The sequence below is a fragment of the Somniosus microcephalus genome, chromosome 8, assembly GCF_052327205.1.
Source record: "Somniosus microcephalus isolate GS21.2 chromosome 8, FLI_Smic_1.0, whole genome shotgun sequence".
In the NCBI taxonomy this organism is placed as follows: Eukaryota; Metazoa; Chordata; class Chondrichthyes; order Squaliformes; family Somniosidae; genus Somniosus; species Somniosus microcephalus.
In genome coordinates, this window is record NC_140994.1 from 69,328,902 (window position 1) to 69,340,959 (window position 12,058).

Below are 12,058 nucleotides of genomic sequence, written 5' to 3' on the forward strand. Positions count from 1 at the left end.
CAAATCATCTCCAGCTTGTCGAGGTAGGACTGGGCCTCTGTCAGTTGCCCCATGTGATAACATACCCAGGCATAGTTACCATAGGTGATGATGCTTCTTCTTTCAAATTCCTGTTCATGATTCTCTCTCAGAATCTTTTCAGCTTCCTTTAAGTTTTGAATTGCCTCTTCACAGTTGCCTTGCAGACAGTTTACATAAGAACATAAGAAATAGTAGCAGGGTTAGACCTTTAGGCCCCTCGAGCCTGCTCCGCCATTCAATAAGATCATGGCTGATCTTCTACCTCAACTCCACTTTCCTGCACGATCCCCATATCTCTTGTTTCCCTTAATATCCAAAAATCTATCAATCTCTGTCCTGAATATACTCAACGACTGAGCCTCCACAGCCCTCTGGGGTAGAGAATTCCAAAGATTCACCACCCTCTGAGTGAAGAAATTTCTCCTCATCTCAGTCCTAAATGGCCGACCCCTTATTCTGAGACTGTGACCCCTGGTTCTAGACTCCCCGGCCAGGGAAACATCCTCCCTGCATCTACCCTGTCAAGCCCTGTAAGAATTTAATATGTTTCAATGACATCACCTTTCATTCTTCTGAAATCTAGAGAATATAGGCCTAGTCTACTCAATCTCTCCTCGTAGGACAGTCCCCCAATCCCAGGAAACAGTCTGGTGAACCTTCATTGCACTCCCTCTATGGCAAGGATATCCTTCCTTATGTAAGGAGACCAAAACTACACAATACTCCAGGTGTGGTCTCCCCAGGGCCCTATATAATTTCAGTAAGATGTCTTTACTCATACTCAAATGCTCTTGTAATAAAGGGGAGAGAGGCTGCGATGGGGAGGGGGGAGAGCAGCCGTGATAGGGATGGGCTACAATGGGGAGGGGGGAGGGAAGAGAGGCAGCGTCAGGGAGGGGGGAGAGAGGCCGTGATGGGGAGGGGGGAGACATGCTGTGAGGTGAAGAGAGGGAGTGAGGCCACAATGGGAAGGGTGGGCGGTTATCGGGAGATTGAAGGCCAAATGCTTCCTTGTTATGTCCTGGCCCACAAGGAATACTGAGAGACACTTGCCTTTTGGATCCAACAGCTGCCCCTTTCCTTCCACTGCCCGGTTTCCCGACCCCTGGGAAACCCGCTCACCAGCAGTGAATTTTAAATCAGGCTCTCAGTTGAACTGTGGGAGCCCAATTTAAATAAGTTAATGAAGTGTCCCGGCTCTCCACAGCGGGACACTCGGTCGCCCTGAGATCTGCCACCATATATAAGATGGAGGGTGTGTACGCCGCATGTTCGGGACAAGTTGTGATGGAATAAGCCATATTCCAAGAGAAACACCATCATATGAACAGATTTCTGATTTTATTAATACATGATATACTGGGTTTAAAAATCTAAAGCCTCGGCAACACAGGCTGTGTCAATGCAGACTTCTGAGATGGGATGGTTTGATAACACAAAAGTTGTAAAACATCATACAAGCTTTGAAATGGGAATTAGTTAAATATACTAAAACAATGGCCCTATTGAAATAGCAGTTTGGCGCTTCCAGAAGGTCTGGAGTTTGGGAGAAACACAATGGAATGACCCAAGTAAAGTGTTAAAAACTAACACGTTGAACAGAAACACAGAAACATTAAAAGAGGCATGTGCCTTTGAAAAAATGACATCAAGTAAAAGAAACACCTGCTGGTCAAATAGTTTTTATGTTAAGCTTGAAATATGGAGTCCCAAAGTCTGTTGTACAACCAACTGAAGTAAATAGGAAAACAATCAAGTACCCTGGTTGAAGTGTTTTTAATTTACATGTAGTAAATATGATACCAACAGAACACTTTGAAGATATGGCTTCAATAGATGACACCAAGCAATTACATGTTTTTTGTATTGAACTTGGAACACCATGGAGACACAACGTCTGCTAATAACCAGTTAAGCCAATATTAAGAATTGAATGGAAAACCTTCGATAAGAATGACATCAAATAAATACGACTGTCATATTGTTTTTATGATAAGTTTTTGAAACACCTAAACACAGAGACAGGATTCTAAAAGTTAACGGCTAAATTGACAATAAGATCAGAAAGAGTCAACAGAGGATGACTTAGAGATAATTAGCTTACATCAGCAGAAAACTTCAAAGAATATACCACTAAAAAGAGTATAAAAGATAGGATTTTCAAATGGAAAGTCAGAAGTTTCTGGGAAGGGGCAAGCAATTCTCGGCTTCAGAACCACTCTATAAGCCTAAAACTCTGAGTCTCGGGTAATCAAGGTATTTGATTTTGGTGGATATTCTGGATGAGAATTAAAAATAAGAAATGTAAAAATGTATGAAGTTAAGATTTGAGAATAAGGATCTCTGAGGATAAGAAATGCAAGCTATTTGTTTTTGAACTGTTAATGTTGCAACTGACTCAACAACTGTTAACGGTATGTCAACTCTTAAATAAATCTATATATTTTTAGAATTGTCTCAAGTAGTATTTCTGTATCAATCTCGCAAACTCAATTTCTGTACACTCTTTTGTAAGGAGTTGCAGAATTCTGGGGGGTATTCTGAACCCTCATAATATCCAAAAGGTTACAGTCCAGTTAAACTTATTAAAAGTGCTATCCGGAGGATGGTAACATCTTCATGACGTTCCTTTCCTTTAGGGAGAGATAGTCTGAACCATTAGACCCAATTAAGCGTCTTATACAATTCAGCTATCTTTAACTTTAGTTGAAGGTGAACATCTGGGGAATACGCCTGATCTGGGGTAGCCCGAAAAGGGCTAGGACTAGTAATTATCCATTCAACGTTCACCGTATTTAAGTCTTTAACGTCCCTCCGACCCTCTCCTGCCCCCTCGTGGAGGCGGTGGGTTAATATCGAGGCCCATGCGTCTCTCTCCCCTCCACAAGCCGGTCAGGTTACTGCTGAGTGGGGCACCAGCAGTGGCGGGGGCAGGGTTGAGTGGGGGTTAGAGTTCACAGAGTGGGGGAGGTGGGGGTTAGAGGTCACAGAGCGAGGGAGGTAGGGGTTAGATGTCACGGACCGGGGAGGGGGCTATTGTTGAGGTCAGCGTGTGGGGGATGGGGTGCTGTTGTGGCACTAAGTTTAAGAGGCGCAAATTTCATGGCACTTCTTAGGCAGCACAGGCTTGCCTATGGAGACTGACTTTCACATTGAGCCCAAATAAAGAGTATTGGACCCAAATGATAATAGGCGGGAGGTCACAGCAGATAATAACAGTCTTCGTGTGGGTGGCTAATCAGTTGGGCCACTGAATAACGCAAAATCTGTTTTTGTTTGCCGATCCTCTGGGATGTTTAATTTTCAGGACAGGTTTCCTGACAATGAAACTGCAGGAAATGAAGTTCTCGCACCTGTGCAGTTCCAGTTTAATGCCATGACGGCATATTCAGTGTCTTCCAAGCCGCGCAGGCATCCTGTCATTTTCAAAGTTTAAAAAAACATAAGCAGCGTAAAGATGGCGACTGTGTGGTTGTTCGGGAAAGAGTAACGGTGAAAAGCAGATTGAGCCCGACCTGTGAGTGACGTGACAGCGAGGCCTCCGATTCACTCCACCCCCAGCACATCCAGAATCAGTCAGTGAGACGCGAGGATGTGCTGCTGCATGGCCGGCTGACAGCTCGGTATGGGTGTGGGGAGGATAAGCTGAGGGGCTCTGTGTGGAGAGGGTGCTCTCTGGTGACAGGGGGCGGATGTCTGTGCGGGGACACCCGGGAGAATCTGGAGGGTGGGTCGCTGTGTGTCCTGTTCCACCCCTCCCGGAGCCTGGTATTGGTGTCAGCTGTGGTTCAGTGGGTAGCACCCTCGCCTCTGAGTCAGAAGGTTGTGGGTTCAAATCCCACTCCAGAGACGGGAGCACAAAATCTAGGCTGACACTCCAGTGCAGTACTGAGGGAGTGCTGCACTGTTGGAGGTGCCGTCTTTCAGATGAGACGTTAAACCGAGGCCACGTCTGCTCTCTCAGGTGGACGTAAAAGATCCCACGGCACTATTTCGAAGAAGAGTAGGGGAGTTTTCCCCGGTGTCCTGGCCAATATTTATCCCTCAACAAATATCACTAAAACAGATTTTCTGTAATTATCATATTGTTGTTTGTGGGAGCTTCTTGTGCGCAAATTGGGTGCCACGTTACCTACAGTGCAACAGTGACTACACTTCAAAAAGTACTTCAATGGCTGTAAAGTGCTTTGTGATGTCCTCTGGTCATGGAAGTCTTTCTTACTTTCTTTTGATTCAGGGTGTGTGTGTGCATGGGGGGATGATTCAGGGTGGGTGGCCGCGATTTCACCTACTGAGGTAGGCTCAGAGCGGCTGAGGTAGGTGACAGGAAACGACCCCACTCATGGCTCCATCCCGCTATGTGAGAAGAATTCTCCATTGATTGGGCTTGTTAAGCCCGCCCTGCAAGATTCCCAGCCAATTAAAAGGAAGTGAGTCTGATGAAATAATTTCATGATGCGTCATCAGCCGGTTTTCTTAAAGGGGCTGTGGCGACACGCCACCACTGGACATAATCCGCTCACGGCGGCACAGACAGTCGAAGCAGAAGCCCCCAGCCGGGGGCCCTTTCCTCCAGCAACTTGTTTCCCGCAGGGACAGGCTGCCGGGAGCACTTCCTGTCTGGGAAGTATTTAAGTGGATGTGCGGGCTTTTCTAGTTCCTGTTTGCCATGTGGTCAGAACAAAGCAGTTGTGTTTTCAATAGCTCTGTCTCGGCTCCCACGTTTGCCGCGGTATCTCAACACTGGTGACCCCGACGCTCAGGACGAATCCTAAGCTAGCATGGCGGATACAAACGTAGTCACGGTTAAATTACCTGACTTTTGGGAGAACCTCGCCGAAGCCTGGTTCGTTCAAGCTGAGTCCAGATTCCGGCTGAAAGGCATTACAGTCGACGCCACGAAGTACGACTACCTCGTCGCCTCGCTCACCTACGCTACAGTCCCCAAGGTTTGGGCAGCGCTGCAGAATCCACCAACGGAGGGCAAGTACGAGCATCTGAAGGCTGCGCTACTTAAAAAATTTCAAACGTCCTCTTACCAGCGCCACTGCCAACTCCTGGACCTCCCCGGCCTTGGTGACGCTTCACCATCAGACCTGCTTTCCCACATGCTGTCCCTCTCCGACGACAAAAATCCCGGCGCCCTTTTTCGCACGCTTTTCATTCGGCAGCTCCCCGCCAGCATCCGCCCGCTCCTTGTGGAGTCTGACTCCACGGACCTGAATGAGATAGCCGAAAAGGCCGACCAGCTGCTCTCTGCACAGGCCGCTCGCGACGTCGCGCCCGACCTCACGGCAACGACCACGCGGTCTTCCCGGGCCGCTAGGCCCGACCGCCCTACCACTCCGGGTCACTGCTACTACCACACCCGTTTTGGCGCTAGGGCTCAACGCTGCATGCCACCGTGTTCCTTCAAACCCCCCCCCCCCGCACCGGCCCCCGCGATGGCCGTGGGGCAGAAGGAGCCCCTACTGTACGTCACTGACGACAGAACCAACCGCCGATTTCTGTGCGACACAGGGGCCCAGCACAGCATCACCCCCGCCTCCGCCCTCGAGATCCAACGCGGCACACAGGGTATCACACTGGCTGCAGCCAACGGCTCTGAAATCCGCACATATGGCACCCGCATGGTCACGCTCGACCTCGCGGGCCGCCGCTACCGCTGGGAGTTCCTGACAGCCAAGGTCCTCTGCCCACTCATTGGCGCCGACTTCCTACGCGCCCACGGCCTCCTTGTCGACATTCCGAGGCACCGCCTCGTCGACATCAACACTATGGCCCCCATCCCCAACGCCTTTACCCCGGCCCATTCGGCCGGCCCGACGACCTACTGCCTCGCCAGAGCCACGGACGACTACTCGGCACTCCTAGCTGAGTTTCCCGCCCTCACTAACCCGACCTTTTCGGCCAAAGCCGCCAAGCACGGTGTGGAACACTATATCCCCACCACCGGCCCCCCAGTTTCTGCCCACGCCCGCAGACTCAACCCGGCCAAGCTGGAAATCGCGCGGGCCGAGTTTACCAACATGGAACAACTCGGCATCATCCGCCGCTCCAGCAGCCCTTGGGCCTCGCCCCTCCACATCGCCCACAAGCCCGGCGGAGGCTGGCGCCCTTGCGGGGACTACCGCCGCCTCAACGACGCCACCACCCCGATCGGTACCCGGTGCCACACATCCAGGACTTCTCGGCCCGGCTGGCCGGACGAACCATCTTTTCCAAAGTCGACCTGGTGCGCGGTTACCACCAAGTCCCCGTACACCCCGCGGACATCCCCAAAACGGCCGTCATCACCCCATTCGGCCTGTTCAAGTTCCTGAGGATGCCCTTCGGCCTCAAGAATGCAGCACAGGCTTTCCAGCGCCTTATGGACTCAGTCCTCCAGGACCTGAACTTCCTATTCGTCTATCTAGACGACATTCTCGTGGCCAGCTCCTCCAAACAGGAACACCTCGAATACCTTCGCATCCTGTTCGGGCGCCTAGACCAACACGGGCTCATCCTCAGCCGGCGAAGTGCCAATTCGGCCTAACCGAGATCGATTTTCTCGGTCACCACATCACCCCTGCTGGGGCCGTCCCCCTGCCCAACAAGGTGCAGGCCGTCCAGCAATTCCCCCGCCCCACAACCATCAAGGGCCTCCAGGAGTTCCTCGGGATGGTGAACTTCTACAACAGGTTCATCCCCAGAGCCGCAGCCCTTATGAAGCCCCTATACGACTCCCTCCGAGGAAAATCCGGCAAGATGGACGTAGCCTGGACCACTGACACGGCAGCCGCCTTCGACGCCACCAAAAACGCGCTCGCCGACGCCACTCTGCTCGCGCACCCGAGGGCCGATGCCCGGGTCGCGCTCACCACCGACGCCTCCGACCACGCGGTCGGGGCCATGTTCGAGCAGTGGGTCAATGGCGCGTGGCAGCCACTTGCATTCTACAGCCGCCAACTGCGCCCCCCGGAGGTCAAATACTCCACTTTCGACCGCGAGCTTCTCGCACTCCACCTGTCGGTCCGCCATTTCAGGTTCCTCCTGGAAGGCCGCCCCTTCACTGCGTATGTGGACCACAAGCCACTCACATACGCGATGGCCAAGCACACCGAACCCTGGTCCGCTAGGCAGCAACGCCAGCTCGCGGCCGTCTCCGAGTTTACTACGGACATTCAGCACGTCTCCGGTAGAGACAACGTGGTCGCCGACTGCCTTTCCCGTCCCGCCGTCTGTGCGAATCACCTCACGGTCGACTACGCACAACTAGCAGCGGCCCAGCTCACGGACCCAGACCTCCTCTCGGCGGCTACCAGCCTGCCAGGGCTATGCCTAGCCAAGGTCGCGCACGGGCCCGAAGCCACCGCAGTCACGTGCGACGTCTCACTCGGCCAACCCAGGCCGGTCGTCCCTGAGACCTGGCGCCGCCGCGTCTTCGACGCGCTCCATGGGCTCTCTCACCCGGGTTCCCGCGCATCCGTCAAACTCCTCTCCAAGCGCTTCGTCTGGCGCGGCCTTAGCAGAGATGTTCGGACTTGGGCCACCTCCTGCCTCGCCTGCCAACGGGCTAAGGTACAGCTGCACACCAAAGCACCCCTGGGAGACTTCGAGGTACCCAGCCGCCGCTTCGACCACGTACACGTCGACATCGTCAGTCCCCTGCCGCCATCGCAAGGCCAAACTTACTCCTCACGATGGTCGACCGCTACACACGCTGGCCTGAGGCAGTGCCGCTGACCTCCACCACCACAGCCGACATCGCCAGGGCGTTCATTAACACCTGGGTTGCGAGGTTCGGCGTACCGGCCGACATATCCTCCGACAGAGGCGCCCAGTTCACCTCCGAACTCTGGATGGCCACAGCACGCAACCTCGGGGTGATGCTCCACCGCACCACGGCGTACCACCCGCAGGCCAACGGACTTTGTGAACGCTTCCACAGGTCACTCAAGGCCTCACTCCGCGCTGGCCTGCAGGACAGTACCTGGACTGACCGCCTACCGTGGGTGCTACTCGGCCTACGCACCGCGGTCAAGGAAGACCTCCAGTCCTCGGCAGCGGAGTTAGTCTACGGACAACCGCTGCGCGTCCCAGGCGAATTCCTTCCGGAGCCTACCAAGTCTTGGTTGGCCGAACAGCAGCGGCTCGACTCTTTCTCTTCCGCTCAGCAGTTCGCCCCACTTCCGGTCAACCGACACGGCGAACTCGCACCTCACGTCCCGCCAAATTTACAGCAGGCGCGCTTCGTCTTCGTGCGACACGACGCGCACCGCGGGCCCCTGCGACCCCCGTACGATGGTCCGTACGAGGTACTACAAACCGGGGACAAGGTATTCAAGCTGCGACTCGGCGACAGGGTCGAGACAGTCTCCATCGACCGGCTCAAACCAGCACACACAGAACCAGGGGAACAGGTCCCCGTGGCCCAGCCTCCAGCCAGAGGCCGTCCCCCCGGCAAGCCAGCACAGCCGGCGGCGAACCGCCCGACCCAACCAACCAGACCGGCGACCACTCAGAGCCGCTGCGGCAGAACCATTAGACCACCGTCACGACTCGTCCACTCCTCCTAAGCGGATTCTGGGGGGAGCTCTGTGGCGACACGCCACCACTGGACATAATCCGCTCACGGCGGCACAGACAGTCTAAGCAGAAGCCCCCAGCCGGGGGCCCTTTCCTCCAGCAACTTGTTTCCCGCAGGGACAGGCTGCCGGGAGCACTTCCTGTCTGGGAAGTATTTAAGTGGATGTGCGGGCTTTTCTAGTTCCTGTTTGCCATGTGGTCAGAATAAAGCAGTTGTGTTTTCAATAGCTCTGTCTCGACTCCCACGTTTGCCGCGGTATCTCAACAGGGCCATGTTTACATTCATTTTCACGGTTGTGCTGTCTGTGTTCTACAGCATTGAGGTGCTGCAAACACTGACAAGCACTGCACAGAGGTGCACAGCTGCATCCAGGCTCTCCTTTGACTCCCTCCATATTCTTAGGGAGGGAGTCACAGCATGCAGGGAGGTTCTCTTCCCTTCCAATGGGCGGAAGAGACCTCCCCAGGAAACCAACACAGCTTGGTTGCCCATTGCACAGGGGGCACAAGCAGGGATGTCATCAGAAGGACCAGGCTGCAGTGATGCAAACCTTTCAATGATCTCAGTAGATCACAAAATGTTAATGCCAAGCCACACTCAACCTCATCCCCATCACTCTGCCTTCCCTACCCAACTCCTGCACATCTTTACTCACACCAACTTACCTTGCACCTCAACCCATCCCTCTCTATCTATATTATCACTTCCCCATCTCACTAGCCACCCCTCACACTTACCCTCATCCTATTACAAGCATACTAACTGAGAACACACAAGGGTAGGCACTTGGGCCGTTTAGCCAATGTTCATGTGAAGTTTCTGGTAATGTGCTGTCAAACATTGAAATCTTTATTTTTAAAACTTTGCTTTCTTTGACAGAATTGTATTGATTGAGGAAGCAGCTTATACATGTTTACATTAAGATTTGTAACCAATCCGTGAAGATGCATGTGGGTCAAGATCCAATCAGGTGGCAGGAATGAATTGTGCATGAGCTGGGCATGCGTATTTTAATGTATAAAAATGTAGTGAATGCTGTAACAATTTGGAGAAGTCTGGTTAAAGACAGAGCAGACTTGTCTCCGCACCAGCGTAATAATGACAACTTGACCATCGATCTGAAAACCTTGTGTCGAGCGTTGGTTTAAAATACGCCACAACAGGGCTGATCGTGGTGGAATTCTAAGGACCAAGGTGAGATTTTTTCAAGGGCACCGGTGCTGCTGGAATAGATGGCAGCTGAAGTTGAGATGACAGAAGCGATCTGTCAATGGTGAGAGAGTTGACTCCAAGGAGTGGCATTGGATAGAGAATTTACTCCAAACACTTCCACTGCATAAAACTCAAAAGTGGGTTCCAAATCATGAAGGCTCCAGCTTCTAAGATTGGGAAGTGAACAGCTAAAAAATGGAAGGTTTTATACCACGTGTGCAGCTGTCACCTATTCACAGCAATGGAGAGTAATTGAGAACCCGACAGATTTACCAGACGTGATGGCCGCTCTTTGGGAACCTCAGTGAAAACCTGGTAAAATGGTAAGTACATGGGAAAATGGTTCTTAACTACCTTTTAATAAGCTTTTAACCATCTAAATTGGCTGACCCACTGCTTGGTGTCGGGTCTGTTCAGGGATGACAGACCCGACACTTGGGAAACTGGCAAGGAGGTGGTTTTACAGTGGAATTGCGGCCCGCTATCAATCTTTGTGATTGTGACAGCAGACCCGCCTCCTAACCCACACTCTGAGCGCTGGTAAAATTCCAGCCTGTGTGTGTATGGGGATGATTCAGGGTGTGTGTGTGTGTGCTTGCTGACCTTCACTGGCACCCATTCGACAACACCTTAATTTAAAGATTCTCATTCTTGTTTTCAAATCGCTCCGTGGCCAACCCCCCACCCCCCGCCAGCCCCCCCCCACCCCACCCCACCCCACCCCCCCCCACCCCCTCTGTAGCCTCCTCCAACTGCACAAGCCTTCGACATCTCTGCGCTCTTCCAATTTCGGCCTCTTGCGTGTCCCCGATTTTAATCTCACCACCATTGACAGCTGTGCCTTCAGCTGCCTGGGCCCTAAGCTCTAGAATTCCCTCCCTATTCTCTCTGCCTCACTACCTCTCTCTCCTCTTTTAAGATGCTCCATAAAACCAACCTCTTTGGTGAAGCTTCTGGACATCTGTCCTGATATTTTAATGCCTTTTATGGCTTAGATGAAAACTGCTTGCTCACTAAATTTCCTTGCTTAAAATTAATAATTTGTTTTTATGTCTGAGACATAGGGCTGTAGGCGGGACTGCTGGGAAAGTTGCAGAATTTGGGGGCAGGTGGCAAACCCGCCCCAACCCGCCTCCGTGGCCTCTTGCCAGGAGGCGGGAAGCCGTCCTGCTCCAGGTCCCGTCTCCTTGGAGGCGGGAAGGGATTAAAGCCTATTAACTGCCTGTTAGCAGGTATTTAACAGGCAAAAAATAAGATTTTTTGTCCTGAAGTGCGGGCTTCCTGACCTGGGGAAAACCCGCCGGGGTGTAGGAGGCAAATAGGAGGTCTGCGGGGTCGGAGGGGGTCTGAAAGTGTGATGTAGAGGTGAGTGATGGGTGCAAGTGTGGAGTGGTAAGTGTGTGAGGTGAGTGTAAAGTGTTCGAAAATGTTAACTTACCTTTGTTTCTACCTGCAGCCTTCAGCTGCTGTGGAGGCGGAGTCCCCGACATCTCCATTGCAGAGACCACAGACTGGCTGTTGCATCCTCCGATCCAACAGCCAGCTGATTTCTGCAAAGTAGAAAGGATTGATGAGTCCGGAACACAAGGGCTCATCCAACTACACAGAATGTCAGTGTTTGACAGCTTCGCAGAGCTGTCAAATGAGAACATTTCTTCTTTCAGAAGTTCTTGACAGATGACACGTCATACGTTGACATGCTCTGTCACTGACTTCCCCCTAATTGGCCTGCTGAGCCTGCCGGGTGGGCTTAACAAGGTCAATCAGGGGAAATTCCCGCTGGTTGGCCACAAGTTGACAGAGGCGGGACTGAAACACCGCAAACAGCAGTCCCGCCTCCAAAAGCTTCCCATTCAGAAAATCCAGCCCAATATTTTCCATCTCCAGTAGACTTATGTGCAGATTACAATGGTCAGTGTCAAAACTGGGATCTTCAGCCTCTTGAGTGTCTTCCAAGCTGCGAATGCGTCCCATGATTTTTGAAGATACTGAAGACAGACATGCGCATAACCGACTATTAGGAAACGGAATCCATTGTCACAAGAGTACTGGTACAGCGGGATGAAGCGCAGCATTCAAAATACCCCAGGAAAAATATTGAAGAATGGTGAGAGACAGCAGGCAAGGCGCAGAGGGACAGCAGCGACCAGGAAAGCTGCAATCTGTAAGATAAGACCGAATGAAGGACACCCACATTCCTGATGACGTCACCTGAAAGTTCCAACCTGTAAGATAAGACGTGGTAAACAGCCTCTT

At 52.3% G+C, this 12,058-nt stretch overlaps 1 pseudogene; it reads right to left on the minus strand.

The window, feature by feature from the left end:
• Nucleotides 1–3,444, minus strand: part of LOC147113619 (antiviral innate immune response effector IFIT1 pseudogene) — a 40,899-nt pseudogene extending 37,455 nt beyond the window's left edge.
• Between the last annotated feature and the right edge of the window lie 8,614 nt (nt 3,445–12,058).